This window comes from Ambystoma mexicanum, chromosome 11 (genome assembly GCF_040938575.1).
Source record: "Ambystoma mexicanum isolate Mex_15411 chromosome 11, UKY_AmexF1_1, whole genome shotgun sequence".
Classification (NCBI taxonomy): domain Eukaryota; kingdom Metazoa; phylum Chordata; class Amphibia; order Caudata; family Ambystomatidae; genus Ambystoma; species Ambystoma mexicanum.
In genome coordinates this window covers 1481006395-1481027496 of record NC_090934.1, presented here as the reverse complement: position 1 = coordinate 1481027496, position 21102 = coordinate 1481006395, and the positions used below count along the sequence as shown (strand labels likewise).

Below are 21102 nucleotides of genomic sequence, written 5' to 3'. Positions count from 1 at the left end.
CAAAGGAAAGAATCCAAAACAATACCTCAGTATCCAGCCAGTCACCAGATAAGCGTACGCAAAGCTATGCATTTGCTAGGCATGATGACATCTTGCATTTACCTGGTTCCACACGCACTTTTGTGCATGCACCCGATGCAGGAGTGGTTGGTGAAAAGGTGGCCTCAGGCACACGGTCCGTGGGATGATCTAGTAGTCGTTTCGCCAACTCTAGTATAGCCCCTTCGCTGGTGGACAAGGGAGAATCTGTGGAAGGGAAAACCCTTCCACGATCCAGCGGTTCAAGCAACAGTTACAACAGACACATCACTCTCCGAGTGGGGGGCACATCACCTTCATCTCACAGCACATGGTCTGTGGACTCTCATCACGAGACAGAACCATATCAACCTGCTGGAACTTCTAGCAGTATTCAAAGCGCTTCAAACATTCGAAGCACAGCTGACAAATCAGTCAATACAGGCCGTAACCGACAGCACCACTTCTACGTTTTACATCAATAAGCAGGGGGGCACACAGTCTCCAAATCTGGCCAGACAAGCACAGAAAATATGGAAATGGGCACTGAGACGGGAGATGTTCCTAAGTTCACAATATGTTCCAGGGGAACTCTACACACTAGCGGACTCGCTAAGCAGAGATTCCCTACCAGAAGAACACGAATGGCGAGTCGACACAAGTGTCTCCTGAGGTCATTGAGTTTGGACATCTAAATCTATCACAGAGGTGTATGCATATCCTCAAGAGGCACGAAAACCAAACACCAGACACTGTTATTACGACAAGTGAAGATTTGTAATTTGGTGCCAGTCTAAACAAATAAACCCCATAGAATGTACTCCATCCCACATTCTTCACTATATGCTCCACTTGTTACACTTGGGGTTAGTAGTTAAAGCCACCAGGTGAACCTTTATAGAGTTATCAGCCTACACCACCCCTCACAATAAAGTATCATGGTGGAAGGTGCCCGTCATTAAGGCATTTATGGAGGGAGTAAAGAGACCACCCTCCGATTTCAAACCCACCGCCAGGCTGGGATCTCAGTGTAGTACTTGCAAAGCTCATGGGACCCCCCTTTTGAGCCTATGCATAAGTCAAGTCTTAAACACCTCACATATAAAACTGCCTTTTTGGTGGCTATTACATCCATAATAAGGGTTGGTGAACTTTAAGCATTGTCAGTGCAGGACCCATTCTTTGTCATCCACAAGGACAAATTGGTTTTAGGAACACACCCAAGGTTTTCTCTTAAATTAATTTCACGTAAACCAATCCATTGAGCTACCGGCCTTCTTTCAGAACCCAACAAGCTTAGCCGAGATAAAACTTCATCCACTAGATGTAAGGAAGGCGGTCCTTTTACTATGTAAACAAGACCCAACCGCTCAGGAAAACAGACCAACTGTTTGTCTCCGTATCACCAGGCATAGAAGGCGACCGCATTTCCAAGAATGCCATCTCCAGATGGATAGTCAGATGCATAGAGCTCTGCTACTCTTTATCAAGCAAGACACTGCCTTTCACACCAAGAGCTCATTCCACAAGGGGTGCAGGAGCTACTTTGGCTTTTATCACAAATGTCCCACTGGACACCATTTGCAAAGCAGCTACATGGAGCTCAGTACACACATTCACTCAGCACTACTGCATTGATGCTCATTCTAAAGCAGATGCACAGGTGCGGCAAGCGGTTCTAAAACATCTATTTGCTGCTGGACCTTCTCACAACCCGCCACCTTTTCCTAACACTGCTCGCTAATCTATGCATAGCATGTGATCTAAGCAGATTCCACAAGCCTCAGAAGGGATACATTGCTCACCATAATCATTTCTGATGCTTGTATCTGCTTAGATTCACATGCGCCCACCCTTCCTCCCCTTGGAAAGAAGGAGAATAGATGTTTTATCTGAGCTTTATTCTGATACATTTCTGCTTTAATACACCTGTACTCGCGATACACTTCATGCTACCTCATGTCAGAAACAAAACCATCAGAGGGACATCGACGCGTGAAGGACCATGGTTACAGTGGATGTCACACTAGGGATAGTATTACTGGCACGCCCTGTCGACGTCCCTTTTCGAGTTCGAAAACAACTGTAATACTCTGCAGCTTCCACTAGATGTCGGCCTATGCATAGCATGTGAATCTAAGCAGATGCAAGCATCAGAAATCCGATTACGGTGAGTAATGCATCACATATATATTGCTCTTTCTAATAATATTTAGTTCCCTCCACTTTATCAGGCTTCCCCTTAGTTCAGTTCTCCCTTCCCCATGACCTATTGGACACCTCTTCTGCCTGGCCAAGAGGGAGGAAAACTCTGTATATCATATGTACATTGGCTCTCGAATTGTCTACTCAGTTTTCCATCTGACATCTGGCTCTCTTCTTGATTCCTCATCATTTGTGGTTCAACGTCTGAAATCTTAGGAGCTTTGTAAATGTAGACACTTGGAAAACGTATACCTCTAACTACCAGTATGTAATGTAAGGAATGCAAGATATCAACAGTAAGACAGACAAAAATGACCACAGTTCAAGGGTGTTTATTGAACTTGCCCAAGGGTGTGATAAACGCCTATGTAAACCTTAATATACAGATGGGAGCAAGCTAAAACCATCATATAATAATGCAGTCCTAGTGGAGTCTTGTCAAAATAAAAGGGCCTATACTAAAAAACCTATTGCCAATCCTTACCACTAATTTGCAAATAATGTTGGGCAATGTGCATGAAAAAGAAAGAAGTGTTCACAAAATAATATGTCAGGATGCTCGGGCCGTTGGCCTCTGTTCCCCACTTTTTCAGCACGGGGCAAGGCTGGTCTCTCTAGGCTGGACTACTGCAACAGCCTCTTTCTTAATCTTCTTTCTTCTACTCTACGTCCGCTGCAACTCATCCAGGACAGAACTGCAAGACTTATCCTTGGCCTCAAGCCCAGAGACCGCATCTCTCCGGTGCTGAAATCCCTCAACTGGCTCCCCATGGCTGCTAGGATCAAGTTGAAGACCCTCTACACAGTCCACAAGGCTTTCTGGGGCCAGGGCCCACTATCTTCCTAAATAGTCTCCTTCTAGAGCCCTCCGCTCGTCCTCCTCCAGCTATTTGCGGGTGAGCCGTTTTCCCAAGCAGAGATTGGAGGGTAGATCTTTATCCTCTGAAGGTGCCTCCCTCTGGTACAGCCTCACTACCTCTCTCTGCCTTGAGCCAGAGCTCCTTAAGTTCCGGAAACTCCTCAAGACCTTCCTCTTCTTCTCTTTCTCTCTCCCTCTCTCCTGCTAACCTCCTCTCTTTTTCTCTCCTTCCTCACTCCTTCTCTTCCCTAACTCTGTTCAGTTTTTGCTGACTGGGCGCCTGGTTCACCTCCAGAGCTTCACAGGTCCCAGTCTCCCTCGCCAGTCTTGCCCTTGCTTCAGGGTCTCTGCACTATGTTCATCACTACTTCACTTTCAACATATGTTCCAGGAGATGGGAAACCTCTCTGCACTTAACCCAGGGCGCTGCGGGACTAGGTGTACTTGTTACCTCCCCACCCCTCCCTCGCACCTCTGTCTTTACGCTTGCATGGCCTTAACTTACTAGGGCTAGTAAGTTCTGTCCTGTCCCCCCTTTGTCTCCCATCCCTAATCTGGTTATGTCTGATACACTTCATGCACTTGTACTAAGAGAAGTGCTGTCAGTCCTAGTATGCTAGTTACTTTTTTGTTAGATCATTTGTAAACTTCAAGGCCTAAGAATGTCTACTGCTTTCCTTTGCTCCCTTCCCGCTTTGAAGCACTTGTGTATAAGCGCTGCACGAATAAACAATTATAATTACAAAGCACACACTCTGGCTTCTGCGGCACGAGGATACAGTTCCGTTTTCCCAGTTCAGGACCTTCTGTGCCCAAGTCTCGTTACTTCTTGCAAGTCTCTTGACGCAGACGGCCAGCTGTACCAAAAACAACACGCAAACGTTCTTTTCCTTTTTCCAGTATTCAGTTTGGGTGTTCACCCTGGATCCCCACAAAATGTACAGGGGAAATGTGGGGGGGGGCCTGTACTAGAACCCTAAATGTATCACACAACGACTGTACAGGTATGTTTGACTAGTTGTATTTCAATCATGTCATTACAGCCTAAAATACCCTCCAACCATACTAACTGTACCCTCCTGTGGTGTCTTGTCCCTCAGTGTCAGTGTTGTGCCGCTTATCTAGGATTAGGGGACAGATAGAGGCTTGCCCCAAGTACATGAAAATCAACAAAAAATAGTAAAACACCTCTGGGACGCTAGGCGCTGTGTCTCATAGTGATGGAGATCATACAGGAAACGCAATGAATTTAATTTCCCTGTTTGTTGACCTCAAGTGGAGTAAAAGTTCATGCTAAAAACAGAGCTCAAGGACTGAAAGGTCTGGGGATCATGTAATGTTAACGGCTAAATTTGTGGTGTACACCATATGCGACTGGAATCCATAGTCGTCAGAGAACTGCCCGATACAGCTGGTAAATGGGAACTGGCACTGATTGTGTGGCATTCATTCTCAAACCAGAGAAACCGCCTAAGTTTAGCACATCCCTCATAATTGGTCCCAGATTATCATGCATGTTTTTAATATAAATTACCTTGTTGTCCCCATAAAGAGAAACCACCACTTTATGCCCATATAACTGAATACCCCTGTGGACATGCTTGTCCCTAAGTAGTACGGCTAGAGGCTCAATTGCCAAAGCGAACAGCAGAGGCGAAAGAGCACACACCTGCTGTGTGCCTCTCTCCAATAGTATATTTGAGGTTAAGTGGCCATTCACTCTGATCTTTGCAACAGAGAAAGTGTAAAGCAAGGAGATCATAGATATAAACTCCTCCCCATCCTCCGTAATACCATGAAGCGGAAGAGCCAGTCAACCAAGTCGAATGCCTTTTTAGCATTCAATAATGCCGCTACAACCGACTCCTCTTGTGTTGCGGAACCACCTACATTAGACCAAGCATCCGTCATAGCCCATATGAGATGGAGCGCCCCGGGATGAACCCAGACTGATCCGACCGTACACACCTATGCATCATCGGCGCCAGCCGTGTCACCAATACTTTTGCTAGGATTTTATTATCTAAATTAATGAGCGAAATAGGATGGTAAACAAGCATTCATCCACCGCTTTACCAGGTTTCAACAACACAGCAACCACCGCCTCACTCATAGACTCTGGCAATTGACCATCTCTCAGAGCCTGTTGATGTACCTCTGAGAGATGCAGGGCTAACTTTGATGCAAACTGTTTATAAAACTCGGCCGTGAAGCCATCAGGCCCAGGGGCCTTCCCAGAAGACAGTGCCTCAATCGCCAGTTGGATTGCCTTTACGGTCATGGGGCGATTCAACCACTCTTTCCTCATCTGTGCACCAGCAAAGCGCCACCTGATCTAAATAACTATGTATCTCGGGTTGCGAGACCCAAGTTTGCGAGGAGTATAGGCGAGGGTAAAATGCTTTGAATTCCTGAACAATATCACCATCCGCATGCTGCAGCTCTCCCTGATCAGTCTCAACAGAAAGGATGTGTGTCTTCGGTAGGTCAACCCTTGCAGGTCTTGCGAGCATTCTACTAGGGCGTTGCCCCTCCCCATATTGCCGGACAGCCGCCTTCCCTGACAAAAACTTCACCTCCCTATGCGCCAGTTCTCTGAAGTTATCTAGTTTCTCTCTAATCTCCTTCTGCCAGACAGGCACATTCATAGTCCCAGTCTCTGCTTGCATTTGCCGTAGAAGTACCTCACTGTTCACCAATTCTCTTTGAATTTGCCTTAATATGCCAGACTCCTTCGAGATGCACTCCCCAGATTACGCACTTGAAACTTTTCCATAGTACTGTATATGAATCAACCGAACCCATATTCTCCTAAATAAATAAAATAACTATCCATAGCGGACGCTATCCCAGTCCGATACACCCCATCAGATAGCCCCTCACTTTTAAATACCCAGGGCGGCCTCCCACCCATCCCCCAGACACTTCCAGGGGCATGATCTGACAGTGTACGCGCCAGTATTGTGGCCTCAGTCACCCGCCCACCATTGTGTCTGAAATCAGGAAATAATCCAATTGGGATGCCGATTGGTGCACCGTGGAGTGAAACCTGTAGCCACCTGCACCTTCATACCTAGTACGCCATATATAATTTAACTCCCAGGTCCAACATAGATCCCTTAGTTTACAGGCCGACCTCAGCAGTGGCCTGTAAACACCCCCAGTCCTGTCGATGTCTCGTTGCAACACTGCATTAAAGTCCCCCTCCCACATAATTACAGCAGGCGTACGCTTATCTAATTGCTGAGCTATTCACTCCAGTGTTTCCACTGAGTCCTGATTGGGACCATAGTAGTTGATCCAAGTAATTGCCTGTCCGTGTATGGCTCCCTGGACCATCACTGCTCGTCCCTCCCGGTCCCTGATCGTCTGTGAGGCAAAACCCGACTGAATTTTGTATCAGTATTCAACCCCCCCCCCCCGAATAGGAGGAACAAGAGGAGAAATGGCGATGACAACCCCACTTTTGCCCAGGTAGTGTCTCTCCAGATGGTGTCAAATGTGTTTCCTGAAGGAACGCTATATTAACTTGATGGCGTTGCATATATAACAATACCTTTCAGATATGGGAAATTTAACCCCCTGATGTTCCATGTCATACATTTAAGTGCTGCGGCCATACGTCTGCACCTTTCTCATAGTAAATGTCTGGATGTTCCAATTTATATCTAGTACTTCTACATCGTCCAGCCCAATGTTAAATAAACATCCAGGACTGAACCAGAGCGATCCCCCGAACCACTATTTCCTCTCCTCCCCCCGATCTCCCTCCACCCTCTGCCACCTTCTCCTCCCCCACCGGCAACCCCAATTAGCCAGTACTCCCAACTACCTCCCCCTTTCCCGCCGGAAACCCCAACTAGCCAGTCACAATTCCCTGCCCCCTGCCCTCATTAACAGGTTTAGATTTCTGCATGAGGCCAGCTTAGCACCCAGCCACCCATCACACCTTCACTGCGACAATTGTCGTTCCTTGGCCGCCACCATTTTAAATTCTTCTTACCATATGACATCTATTGTTAAAACCTAAGCATAGATCACTTGAGCGCAATATCACCCATTATTTCCCCGCTGTCTAGGGTTCTTTGGCAGTGATTAGAGGAAACTGTTGGCTTCATCCGGGGAGTGAAAAAAGAATACTTTGTCCCTCATGTTCCACTCTGTTTGATGGGGAATATCTTATGCCCCTCTCTCGCAGTCGTTTCTTATTATCGATGAATGTCTTTCGGGGCGCCTACATCTTATCCGAGAAATCCAGAAATAGTTTGATGGCACCTCCCTTGTAGGTCACAGCTCCTTTTTCCCTAGCTTTTCGTAGAGTGAAATCCTGAGCTATAATGTGGCGGGGGATCCTGGTATCTGTTTCTTGCCACTCGGTATCCGGTGTACCCTCACCACTATGAACACTGCTGAAAAATCTTTGGTTCCCAACGCCTCACGCAGCATTGCCTCGACCAAGGGCTCCATGGATCTTTGCTCCACTGTTTCAGATACTCCCACCATCCTCAAGTTATTTCTCCTGGATCTGTATTCAAGATCTTCCTGTTGATCCGCCAATTCTTTCAGGGCTCTTGAGTCACCTCTCTGGATGTGGATGAAGATACACCCTCGGCCGTGAAGACACACCCTTCAACCACATCCAATCTTTCTCCATGTTTATCCAGGCAGACCTGCATGTGGTCTACCTTACATGTCAGGGTATCCATCTTCCCGTCCAATGACCGTATACTAGTCTGTAGTTGACTAAACATCTCTTTAATATCCTGAATGGCCCCAGAAGCGTCCTGAGTGAAGAGTTGGGAGGATGGGGCCCATCTGGTGAGTCCTCCATTGTCTTATGACCCCTGGTCTGGGAGGAAGTTTCAAACTGCAATTTTTGACTGCTGTTTCCCCACCTTGTTTGCTTTAGACATACTGCTGGGATTTAATTTTAGTGCTGCTGTCCCTCAATTTTGCTGGGCTCTCAAGGTAATGTCCTGATTTTGGTCACAGTATCCTGTGCCTCCTTCTATGTTGTCTCGCTCCTCTCTGGTGGAATGGGTCCACCCCCCACACCAGCACTGACAACCCCGCCGTAGATGGCTGTCGAGAGCCCTAGTCCTAATGCTTTGATGCCACTCTCTACTTTACGCAGCAGCCCACCCACGCAGCACTCGGTCGCCTTGTCTTAATCCCAGTCGTTCATACTCTGTGTTGTTCCACTGGGTCCTCCCCGCTGCGTGTGTGGGCCCCCCACCCAGCTGGTAGCACGCTGCCACAAATATCTTAGGTCCAACTGTAAAAGGGTCCAAGAAGAGTGCGTTCACCAGTGCTGTCCCGGCCAGGCTTTTCTCATCAATCCACAGGAGGGTTGCATCACCTCATATAATCTTGTCACTGCACCAGTGGAGCCAGCCATCCCACCACAATGTGCCCCCTTTCCAGAACTTCCATCACAATTCAACGCTGTTAGATGGCCCCAAGCAGGTAATCTCCAAGTCAAAGGGGGGGTCAAAATTCCCTCCACGTGGCTGCAGGCCAGTTCCCCCCTTTCCCGCCAGCAATCGAGCTCTATTTAGCACCACTAGTGTGTCCATCACTACAAGCTGTAGAGGGGTAACCAAATGTATTGTGTCCCGCCCCCCCCACCCACAGTTCAGGGCAGTCCACAGTGATGGCACCCCCATCAGGCCGCGACTGCAGGCGGCAGCCACATACTGCTAGGACACAATCGCCGGCCACCCGCTGCTTCCAGGGAGTCGTCCCATTCAGTCCCCCACTCTCCTACCTCCAGGAGAGAGGAGAGGCTCTCCCCGTTCGTGTTGCCCAGGGGTCCTCCAATGCGTGTTCCGGCTCTCCTCCTTGTATATTAGACCGCTTGTCCTTGCGGTCGTCTGGAGCTCCTCCCCCTAAGCTCGTATCTGGGTGGCACCGGTGCTGGGATTGCCACGATAGACTTGCTGCTTCAGTCCGGCGCTGTCTATAATGGTGCGCATTGGTTGCTGTGCCCCCTTCTCTTTTCACCCGAGGCTGTCTGCCTCCCGGGCTTTCGGCGTGGACCAGGATCTCTCCAGGAGTCGCTGCCAATAACTTCACTCCCCCAGTAGTGTGAGCTCCTAGATTTTGTTAGGGTGTAGGCGGAATGCCCACACAGCAGGATGTCTGTTATCAGACCATGAGCGGGTCCAGGAACGCCAGGATTATGTCCGGATATACAGAGGTGCTTAGGAGCTTGCAAGCCTGTGGCCTTCTTGGTTGGGCTCACCAGCGTCCTCCAGGTTTTATTTGTTTATTTTACATTTATTTCAGCGCACAAAGCCCTGAGGCATCTAGGTGCTAATTACAGAAAGTGCATAGTACAGTTCATAGAAAACTTCAATGGGTTATAGACCAGAATTGGGGTGTGTACACAGACTGGCAAAGCCTCACCTCATGGTGCAGGGGGCTACTGCAGACGGGTATGAAAGACAAAATAGGTGTGTGCGCACAAACTGGCAAAGCCTCACCTCATGGTGCAGGGGGCTACTTCAGACGCGCGGACAGGCATGACAGACAAAATCGGTGTGTGTACACAAGCTGGAAAAGCTTCACCTCATTGTGTGGGGGCTACTTCATACATGTAGACTGGTATATGACAGGCATAGTTGGACACATTTGGGTCAGGAAGATGCGCAAACAAAGGAAAACGTCTCCACATGGCTGCAGTAGGGGAGCATGCCGGTAAGGTGACAGTGGGGCAAGTGAAAAACAGAAGCAGGAAGGCCGCATCTCAAGGTATAGGGGGTTGGAGATCCAATGCAGTATTAACAAAAGTAAACATTGAAAGAATGACATGTTGAGGGGAATCGGTACGACAAGGCAAAATAAAACCCTGCTCCTTCCAATCGCATGAAGGGTATAGGTGGCGTTAACAAGGCAATAAGTAAAAGGAGCGAATAGGCAATAGTTGAGGCTAGGGCAGCAGTAGAATAAGAACCTCCTGAAGGAAATTAAGGGTAGGCACGTGCAGGCGCAGACTGGTTAATCCGCTCACAGGTAGCTAGGCTGATTCAGAGGGGCACTGACTCCAGTAGGTTTAAGCTACAAAGTACAGGTTGTATTACAAATATGCAGCACAGTGTTGAAAGTCAAATACGATGGGTGAAGTTACAGAATACAGCACACTGCTGAGTAGATCCAATCTGATGGTTGTAGACAGAAAATGGACATGATTAATTATTTGTTTAGATCTACGCCTGATCAAGCTTGGATCAATAGTGCCACACTCTACTGATCCAGGCTCTCTCAGCTTAGCTGGGGTCTCTGCCCACTTCATATTTCCCCACTTAGGGATTCTCTCTTTCTCACTACTTTCTGTACTTGACAATTGTCTCTGTCCTGCTCTCTTATAAGACTGTGTGTCAGTTTCTTGTCTTTTCTGCTTGTTGCTCATATAGTATTTCCCCTCTATTATCAGGTTCTGGTTTGGACCCCTCATAGACTTCCCAGTCAGGGTTATTCAATCCCCTCCTCCTCAGCTTTATACAGTTAACAACAGTTAACAATTACATAAGTTTACATTCCGTAACTCCTCTTGAGTGATGGGACGAGTTCCTCTTCTCGTCTTCTGTTGCCCCGGCGACCTCTCGCTTCTCTCATTCTCATAGTTACCTCTCTGCAGGCTGGGGAACGTCGCAGGATCTTATGTTTGCTTGGGTGCTCTTCTCAGGTACTGGGTTTCTCTTTCCTTCTCCTTGTCGCCCCTCGGCTATCCTTCTGCCGTGTACGTAGCAGGCGGTTGCAAAGCTGCTCGCTTTCCCATTGACTCTCGTTCTTCGTGCTAATTGGTTTCCCGTTCTTGTCTTTTCATATGCCGTGTATGGGGTTTACTGCTTGGAAGCTGCTCACTCTTCCCGTCTCCTTCTCGGATGGTCTCAGTGTGTTTGGTTGGGCGCCCTGCCCACCACGGTAGAGACGTGGTCTCACCACCACCTGCAGCAGGACTCTGCTTTCCTGAAGTACAACAGTTCTCTCGTTGTCGGATACCCTGGACCACCAGCGTCTCGTTCTGGCATTCAGTCGCTCGTCGAAAGTCACAGGCTCTCCGACTGTTTTCTGGTCCGCCTCCTTCAGGTGTGCTCTCATTATGGGGCTTACCCGGCATAGGATACTTTCTGCCTCTGCAGCTTCCTCCACTCGTCCCTCCTAAGTATGCATGTTCATTTAAAGAGATATCATTTCCTTGTTCATGCTGGTAGGTTCCAGCATTACCTTCAGCCAAACAAGTATATGTTACAGTAGTCCTTCTAGCAATTAGTCCCATGTATGCTACTAGGTTTTGTGGCTTAGGGAGCTCCTCGCAGGAGCGGGAATCCTTCTCCCCTATGCAGGAGTCTCTCCCAGTGAAGTCCCAGTCCCCTAGGGAGAGGTTGAGGAGTGGGCTCACCTCCCTAGCCTCAAAGGGGGAGGCTCCCCCTTGTGGAGAAGGGACAAATACATGGCTGTTGCATTGAATACCTTTGATTCGTCAAACCTTTTACTTGGAGCTATGTGGAATAATGCATATAATGGTCACTTGGTGCAAGTACAGCCAAAGGATAAGCTAAGAAGAACTCACACCGTCCCTAAGACATTCCGAAGCTGAGCTTGAATGTCTCCCCAAGCTACATTCTGGGCTTAAAGACTTTGTCACATTAAATCCGGAGTGTGACAGGGCTAGTAACCAAGTCCTTTCACGAGGGGATGGGCCCCCCCTCAGCTGGGGGCGGGAAGCCTACAAGGGAGCCATCCAGAGTCGATCCTACCCCTGAAGATTGACAGCAGAGAGGGCCCCCATTGCAGCCCTCCTCCTTAGGCCAGAGTACTTGCATGCAGAAACGTATTTGCTACTATGCCTCTTGACCAAGATGTTCGCCGGTGTTTATCTTATTATTGCAGATATAAAGTGATGCCTGATTGTCAGCGTGATCAGCACAAGACAACCAAAGGAGCAACAGGACCGACATCACCCACATCGGACATGTAAACACGACCAGTACTACCAAGCGACTTCCACACCAGGAAGATCCAGTGTAGAGCCGTCCATAGAATGGGGCGGAGAGGGAGAACGGCAGGAGAAAGCGTCAATCAAAGATGAGTCGTGGTCCCACCAGGATGCACTGGCTGGAGTCCGCTCATACAATCTGATCACTAAACCCGTAAGGGACATTTCCCAAGACTCGCCGACACCATCAGTGCGATGGGTTCCCGAAAAATGACAGTTCCATTGAATTTGGTGCACCGCCATTAAGCTGCAAGCAGCCGCGGAAACAGTGGACCAGGCTTACCCTCCTTTTCAAAACATCCCAGGACAGGGAAAGCAGCCTAGATTGGCTAGGGAAAGAGAACCAATCCCTAGGAAGGAAGGGCTTTTTAAAGGACCACAGGAAGCAGAAAGTAATGGGTGAGGTTAGTAGTGGAGGTGGAGGACGACGAAGAGACCAGCAGCAGGAGGAAGGAAGGAGCAGTGACTTGTGGAGATTGTTGGAACAGATAAGGTATTGGTTAAGGAGGGATAGTGGTCCTACAAGTTCACTTCGTGTTTAGCAAGTGAATAGGATAGGACAGTATACGGCGTGAATGTGAAGTGAAAGATACTGGGTGAGAGAAGGGTGTGTGCGTAGTGGTGTGTGTTGAGGACAGTAGTGCGAAGACGGATCAGAAGGGAGGGGGAGGAGTGGTTACCTCAAAGGGTGGAGGCAAGCAGCAGGAGGTGTGAAACATCTGAACGAGGAGGCTGTGGAGGGAGTGGTAGTTAGAGTAGGGGAAGAGACCTGGTTGTGCGCGACTGATCTAGCCTGATTCAAACTGAGTAAGTGCAAGTAACTATTCAACCTTCAGGTAGAACACCAACCTTTGAATAGAGTAGGGAAAGTTGGGAAGTCCTGGAGGGTGGCAATATAGCCTACGTTTAGGGAAGCCATCTCTAGTACAAGTGGAGTCCTTAGACAGTGGGGTTTAACAATCAGCACAAGTCCGGGGCTACGGACACCTGTGTTAGGGAGGAATTTCGTGGGTAGACGAGAGAGAGGAACCACAAATAAAAATAAAGCCAAAACCATTGAACTGTCTGAAAAACTCAGTGGACCTCATCACGCCTTGGGCGGTAGCCCTTAAATGCGGAGGTAACACTATTACTGCCGCATTTAAGGGTCTGCCCAATCACGAGTCTGGCAGCATTTACCCCCAGCTCTAAGCTGGGAGAAAATTGCCAACTTTTTGCACCGAAAATGCCTCATTGGGTCCAATGAACCCAATTTGGAATACCCATTACCGCCCAACCCTTGATCCACCGCTAATAGCGCCGGACTGGGTGGCGGTAACGCTGTTAGCCCAGGCGGTATCCTGGTGCTAATACAAGCTCCTTCAAGCTAGGAGAGGGCCGGGGAAGTGACACACACACTCAAAAGATAAACCTCCCTCGACTTTTAACCTGATGCAAGTTCCAAATCAACTTGCAGCAGACGTCCATGTTCCAACGTACCAGTAAGTCTTGTGCTCCAAGTCCATCTAATGAAGGCTTTGTAGTCCTGTATCGTAAAAAAGAAACAATGGCCAGAAAAAGAACATGGAGGCATTGGGTAATTGATATTCCTACCCTCCACTTGTAACAAGGCACGTGAAGGGGTGCAGCAAATGGCGCCCTCCCAACTCCTTCGCACCTCCTCTGGCGTAGGACTGTCTCTAGTAAAAACTCTGGTAGGCCTCTTGCCCAGGTTAAGAGCGGTCCCAACCCCTACCCAAGACAAGTTCCAAACCCCTGACCCTGTCAAAACCACTAAGCTCCAAACTGCACCTCGCTTTCTGTACTCATAATTCCCAAACCTCCCTACAGACCCAGTCCCCTTTTGTAGTTCAGTGGGGCGAAGCTCTGGAAATCAAATATCACAAGTGTGAGGATGGACACTGCTTAGTGATCGGCTGCTGTCCATGTGAACTATATGCTTGACAAGGATAAACACTTGACTAGTCAGCTGTGCTGCAGCTCTGCCAGGCCTCTTTAGTATGCATCTAGCCACCATCTTTGATTCATTCTTTGGGTAGTTGAGGTTACCGAAGGTTGTGCGGAGTTGCCAACCTTTTTATAATCAAGTTAGGTGTCAGATTACTAGTACGTGTGGGTCTGCACAAGGTCCACGAACTTCTGGACAAGCGCAGCTCGCTGATTGTTGTCTTTCATGTAACCAGGCATCCCTGTCTATATTGTGGGTCTACAAGGCCATGATGGCACAGCTGACCATGTGTTTCCCATGAGATGACCGCCTCCTCAACTTTCAAGGGGTTTTCTCTTGAAAAAATGTGCTAGGCAAACAAACAAGGCTAGAGATATACTAGAGGGCGTAGCTTGGGTGAGGAGTGTCTGCTGCACAACTGCTCCGGTGCCAGCATCATGGAGCAGGTGATGACGCGCCACAGTCGCCCTAGCTCCATCTTCTAGCCTCTAGCCGGTGAAAAGATTGTATGGGTAATGACGTTTGAACAGACACATTTGCCCAACGGGTACAGACAGTTGATTTGCCAATCTGCTTCAGAGAGACTGCAAAAAAGCAAAGTGTGTTTGGGGGATTTGCTAGAAGTTTCTCTAGATTTATATTTGCACATTTTATGAATTGCTCAATGATTGCTCTGAAATGAATTCAATAAACGGGCTCTCGACTAGGCAATATACAGGTCTGTATAATACCCACACGCAGTGCTCTAGAAGCAGGAGTATTTTACTCCCTATTAGAGAGCCCCATTCCTAATGTAAGTATTTTCTTAGCGAGTAAATATATGCTTTAACTGTTAAACAGAAATATTTTTGTAACAAATACTACTTTGCACCTAGTCATCCATGCAGATTCCTCTTCAGATCAAGCAGTAACCATAGAAGTCTCTGCCGCCGTGTGTACTGTGTGGGTGAAAGCAGGGGTACATGCAAGGTGTCATTTTTCCTAATTTTTTGCTGGGAGTATTTGGACTCCCTATTTCTCCAGCATTGGATCTTTCATGGATTCACATGCTTAGAATATTCCCCGTCGTCAGACTGGGACCCTCGGTACACATATATAGCCTTTTCCTATAGGAAAACTTCCAACACTTTTGTGTCCTATCTGCGTCCTTTTAGGACCCGCCTACGTATGCTCCGTAGGCCGTCCCAGTATAAGAGACCCGCCCCCGCGGCTCCCCTTCAGATTTCAACCGTCTCCAAAGTAGTGGGATCTCCTCGCGTCGTCTTACTATTTTGTACAAGGTTGTGTACTGGGGTTGGAGTTCGAGGACATTTTTCCTCCATGTCAGGAAAAGCGCTGTTCTGTCCATGCGCGACGTGCGGCTTGAAAAATGTTTACGAGGGGGACGGACATATGGATTGTATATACTGCCTCCACCCTCATCATTCGGCTGATAACTGCGACATATGCAAAGGGTTTTCTCAAAAGACCCTCAAAGACCAAAATCGACGGCTGGTGGCATGGCTGAATGATGGAGCGGGGGCATACCCCCCTTCGGAGGTAGGCTCCACACAATCGGCGAAAACATCACACCACGCTGCCTCGTGGGAACCACCGGCGAAGAAATCTCGACCGACGGAAAAAGAGTCATCTCGGAGTCATTCAGCTAAAGAATCCTCGTCGAAAAAATCGTCATCTTCATCAAAAAAGTATGACAAGGAAAGGCCAAAATCCTCCTCGGGCGATCACCATAGATCGACCTCGAGTCGAGTAAAGGCAGGCCAAGTGAGGAAAAAGCGGGACCGCCTAAACCACCTGCTAAGTCACCGTCTTCGACGGCGGTCCAATCATCGGCCTCCACCCTGCCACTGACGCATGTGGTATCCACCGTCCCACCGACAACGACTGCGACGGTGGCCTCGTCAACGGGGGTTCTACAGGAAGCCTGGAGGCCTGAGGTTTTTGATCCGATCCCCCCGGATACTTTATTGCAAGAACAGGCTGTGTCGCTGTCCTCGGGGGGGAGGACGAGAGCGGGAGAATAGCTGGCCCGGCGGACCTCGGGCTACGAATGGTTGACAAGTCGTCGACGAGGGGATCCGGTATACCGGTATCTGCCCCTCTTCTCAATCCTCAATCTGTTTTGTCGTTGGAAATTCTGTCCACGCTTCAGTCTTTGGTACAGTCATTGGACCAGAGGCTACCTCAGGTAAACCTGCCTCAGTCACCCGTCGACGAGCCCGTCCCGTCCACCGACGCACTTACGCACGCCAATCTCCGCACTGGCACCACAAGAGGAAGGTGAGCTGCCAGATTCGGAGTCTGACAGGGGAGCCATGTCGGATATCTCATCATCCCCCTCCAGGGATCCAACCTGGGAGTCAGAGGTGGAGTTAGAAACTCCAAGAAGCCCAGCTCACCCGTCCCCTCCGGACGACATTGCATCATTCCATTCTATGATGGAGAAGGCGTGTAAGGAATTTGGCTTGTCCCAGGAAGAACAGAAAAAGGACTGTTTTTTGTTCGACCACATGGGTAAGAGAAGGAGGTCTGTGTTCTCAATACCAATACTAGACCACGTGTGGAAGGAGGGGTTTCAGACAATGCGTCACCCCTTTTCGGAGCCGGCAGTGAAAGGACGCCTCGAGAAAAAGTTTAAGGCTCCAGAGTCTACCCCCAAGTGTTTATCCTCCCAACCAACGCCAGAATCGGTGGTGTCGGCGGCAGCGGCGAGGAAGGCGAAGGCCCAGCACAAGTGCACGACTCCGCCTGAAAACGAAGCAAGACGCCAGGATGCCTTAGACAAAAAAGTGCTATCCGTGGGAGCAACCACAGTAAAGGCCGCAAACTCTCTGGCTATCGTAGCCAGATATGACAGAGAAATGTGGCACAGGCTAGCGCTGTTGCTGGATCATCTTCCGGAAGAGCATAGGAAGGCAGCGATGTTACTTGTCCGAGAGGGTGAGGAAGATTCCAATCACGCAATAAAAATCGCGGTGGACCTCGCTGAGTCAGGCTTCAAGCAAGTCAATAATGGGGTCGTATTACGATGACAGTCATGGTTCAAGTGTACCTACTTCAGACCAGAGGTACAATACAAAGTATTAGATATGCCTTTTGAGGGAGACCTTCTATTCGGAGAAAAGGTAGACGAGGCCCTAAAGGGAATGAAAGAGGACTCGGACACGGCACATTCATTGAGGGCCCTCCAGAGCGGCCGAAGCTACAAGTCTTTCCGTCCCTTTAGAGGGGGACGAATTTGGAGGTAATTCCAGATTCTCTGCGTCTGGAGACAGATCCTTTGGCAGGTCGGCTTACCCCTCCCAGGGATACAGGCGTGCTTCCCAAACGGCAAACCGACGCCGGAACTTCCAGACGTCCAGGAAGAGACCATCCTATCCGTCGTCGTCGAGAGACAAACAAAATAAAGATCAACAGTGACAGTCAACACACCGTTCTGGGGGGAAGAGTGTCTGCATATGTCGACGAATGGGAACGAATAAAGACGGATCAATGGATGCTGGACACTGTAAGGAACGGACACTCTCTACAATTCAAGCACAGCCCTCCGCACATCCCACCTGCGTTCACCGCTCATTCCCATCTGAGGATACTGCAACAAGAGGTAACACTCATGTTAGCAAAGGGCGTGATAGAATTAGTTCCAACATCACAGAGAGGTCAAGGAGTCTACTCAAGATACTTTGTCGTAAAAAAGCCGAACGGCAAATGGCGTCCCATTTTAGACTTATGCGATCTCAAAAAGTCTTTAAAGAACCTAAAATTCAAAATGCTCACGCTGCAGGAAGTAATCCGCGCCGTTCAAGAAGGGGATTTTCTAGCGTCCCTGGATTTACAGGACGCGTACTTCCACCTTCCAATGTGTCGGAAACACAGAAAATTCCTGAGATTTGTAATAGGGCGGACTCACTACCAGTTCACGGTTCTTCCCTTTGGGCTCAAGACCTCCCCCAGAACGTTCACGAAATGCCTGGCCCCAGTAGCGGCATGGCTAAGGAAGCAAGGCCACCACGTATACCCATACCTCGACGACTGGCTGGTAAGGGGATCCTCCCCAGCGTCGACCAACACAAGTTTGCAAGCCACCATGCAGCTTCTGCAACAGCTGGGATTTGCCATAAACTTCGAGAAATCCTCTCTGCGGCCATCGAGAACGTTGGTGTTCCTGGGAGCACAGTTCGAGACCCAGTTAGGGCTAGTGAAGCCTTCTCTCGACAGAACCTCAAAACTCAATCAGCTGGAGAGCCGACTACGACAAACCACCAGGCTCTCAGTGAGGAAATACGTTTCGGTCCTAGGGGCCATGGCATCCTGCATCCATCTGGTGGCAAACTGTCGCCTATTCATGAGGCCAGTCCAGGAATTCCTTGCGGACCGATGGATGCAGGTCCAAGGATCTTGGTCAGACCAGTTAACCATCGACGACGACAAGCTGCTTCGGACCTTTCAGTGGTGGCAGAGTTCCCACAATCTGAACAACGGTGTACCGCTACACGAACCGGAGTTTCAGCAAACCATAGTCACGGATGCGTCCCTAACCGGATGGGGAGCTCACATGGGTACTCTTCAAACGCAAGGTCGCTGGTCTCCAACGGAGTCCCTCCTACACATAAACGTGTTAGAGCTCAGAGCAGTACGATGGGCCTTGAAGGCATTCCTACCACACATCAAGGGATCGCGAGTACGAGTACTGACCGACAATACGACGGCCATGTTTTCTTTGAGAAAACAAGGAGGGACGCGATCAAGGACTCTTTCCATAGAGGCCCAGAAAACATGGCATTGGGCATTGAAGCACGGGATTTCCATCGTGGCTCACCATCTCCCGGGAGTGAGGAATTCGCAAGCAGATTCCCTCAGCAGAAGAATGGCCCAGATACACGAATGGGAAATGGACACAGTTCAGCTGATGAAAGTGTTCGAGAAATGGGGTCACCCCCCTCTGGACGCTTTCGCAACCAAGGACAACAAGAAATGCGAGCAATTCGCAAGCAGATGGCCTCAGGAGGGTTCCATGGGGGAGGCATTCTCCTTTCCATGGACGGACATGTTCCTTTATGCTTTTCCTCCGTTCCCCCTCATACGGAGGACAGTACAGTGGATACGCAGATACAGTTGCCGGGTAATTCTAGTGGCACCGTATTGGCCGCGGCAAACGTGGTTCTCCGACCTGCTTCACCTGTCTCTGGAACATCCAATAGCGTTTCCGAGAGTCCCGAACCTACTATCCCGGGACAAAGGCACGGTGTGGCATCACGACCCGGACAGTCTCAACCTTGCAGCCTGGCTCCTGACTTTTCGGAGTTCGGTGCTTTAGACGTTTCGGAGGATTGCCAAAGAATTCTGCAAGCGGCTCGAGCCCCTTCTACCAACAAATCTTACACCTATAAGTGGAGGAGGTTCTGTGAATGGTGTCGAGGACAGCAAGGCCTACAACCGGTGACGCTGGAACAAGTGCTACCTTACCTGCTTCTCTTGGCGGAAAGTGGTTTATCCTTCACATCGATAAAGGTGCACCTGGCGGCCATCTCGAGGTTCACGAGGAAGAGACAGTCGTCTCCTCTATTCAGCGACAGACTGGTAAAACACTTCATGAGGGGTTTATTTCGAACTTTTCCCCCGGTGAAACGTTTCCCTCCAACTTGGAGTCTCAACACAGTGTTGGCAGGCTTAATGAAACCACCCTTTGAGCCCATGGCCACGTCGGACATGAAATTCATATCGTGGAAGTTGGCATTCTTAATTGCTATCACGTCAGCTAGGAGAATCTCGGAACTGCAAGCGCTGGTCGTAGACCCGCCATACTTGAGATTCTTTAAGGACAAGGTGGTCCTGGCAACTAATCCTACGTTCGTCCCAAAAGTTCCGACAGTGTATCACAAACACTCGTCCATTGTTCTCCCTACTTTCTTCGCGACCCCATCATCGGCGGCAGAAAAAGCTCTTCATACCCTGGACGTTAAGAGGGCTCTGAAATTTTACCTACATCGTACACAGGAACTCAGGTCTACTCGTCAACTGTTCATCGCATATGGTCCGTCGACGAGGGGAAAAGCAATCTCTAAACAAGGATTGGCTAGATGGGTCTCATCGACGATTGCGTTTTGCCGCTCCAAGGCCGGAAGGCCGTTGCAAGGGCATCCTAGAGCCCATTCTACAAGATCAACGTCCTCCTCAGCAGCATTATGGGCAGGAATTCCGCTGGCAGACATATGCCAGGCTGCGGCATGGTCAGTGCCCCACACGTTTACCCGCCACTACTGCCTTGCCAGGCAGCATGCGGAAGAGGTGCAGATGGGAAGAGCTGTCCTGCGCCATCTGTTTCAGTAAGGTAAGCTCCACGCTGTGGAGAGTCGATTCTCTACCTTTTGATGACAGTATACTTTATGTGGGAATGGTTATATGGGTTAACTTATTCCTCTGTATATATGCATTGTGTATTATGGTGAGGGTATATTACATTACATTCTCACCGCCATTTCAGTTGTTACTGCTATACAATCTATTCTAAGCATGTGAATCCATGAAAGATCCAATGCTGGAGAAGGGAATAGTTTCTTACCTGTAACTCCATTTCTCCAGCATTGGTATCTTTCATGGATTCACATGCGCCCGCCAGCCTCCCCGGAATGCAATGTATTTGCTTGATAAGTTTAACCCTTCCTACTTTGGAGGGGCCGAAATCTGAAGGGGAGCCGCGGGGGCGGGCCTCTTATACTGGGACGGCCTACGGAGCATGCGTAGGCGGGTCCTAAAAGGACGCAGATAGGACACAAGTGTCGGAAGTTTTCCTATAGGAAAAGGCTATATATGTGTACCGAGGGTCCCAGTCTGACGACGGGGAATATTCTAAGCATGTGAATCCATGAAAGATACCAATGCTGGAGAAATGGAGTTACAGGTAAGAAACTATTCCCTTTTTCTTTTCTGGCTGTATTTGCCTATTTTTAGGGAGTAAGTAACCAATACACCTCTTATCTGTAGGGCTGCTTGCATTGTACCGGGGCAGCAAAGGAAAATGCAGGTCACGGACACTTCTGTGGATGAGGCGATGCACTAATCTCAACAGCT

General features: G+C 49.1%; 1 protein-coding gene across 1 annotated transcript in view; it reads left to right on the top strand.

Moving 5' to 3' along the window:
* HDDC3 (HD domain containing 3) overlaps positions 1 to 21102 on the top strand; it is an 83951-nt gene that overhangs the window by 39633 nt on the left and 23216 nt on the right. The gene's annotated exons all lie outside the window — the stretch shown is intronic.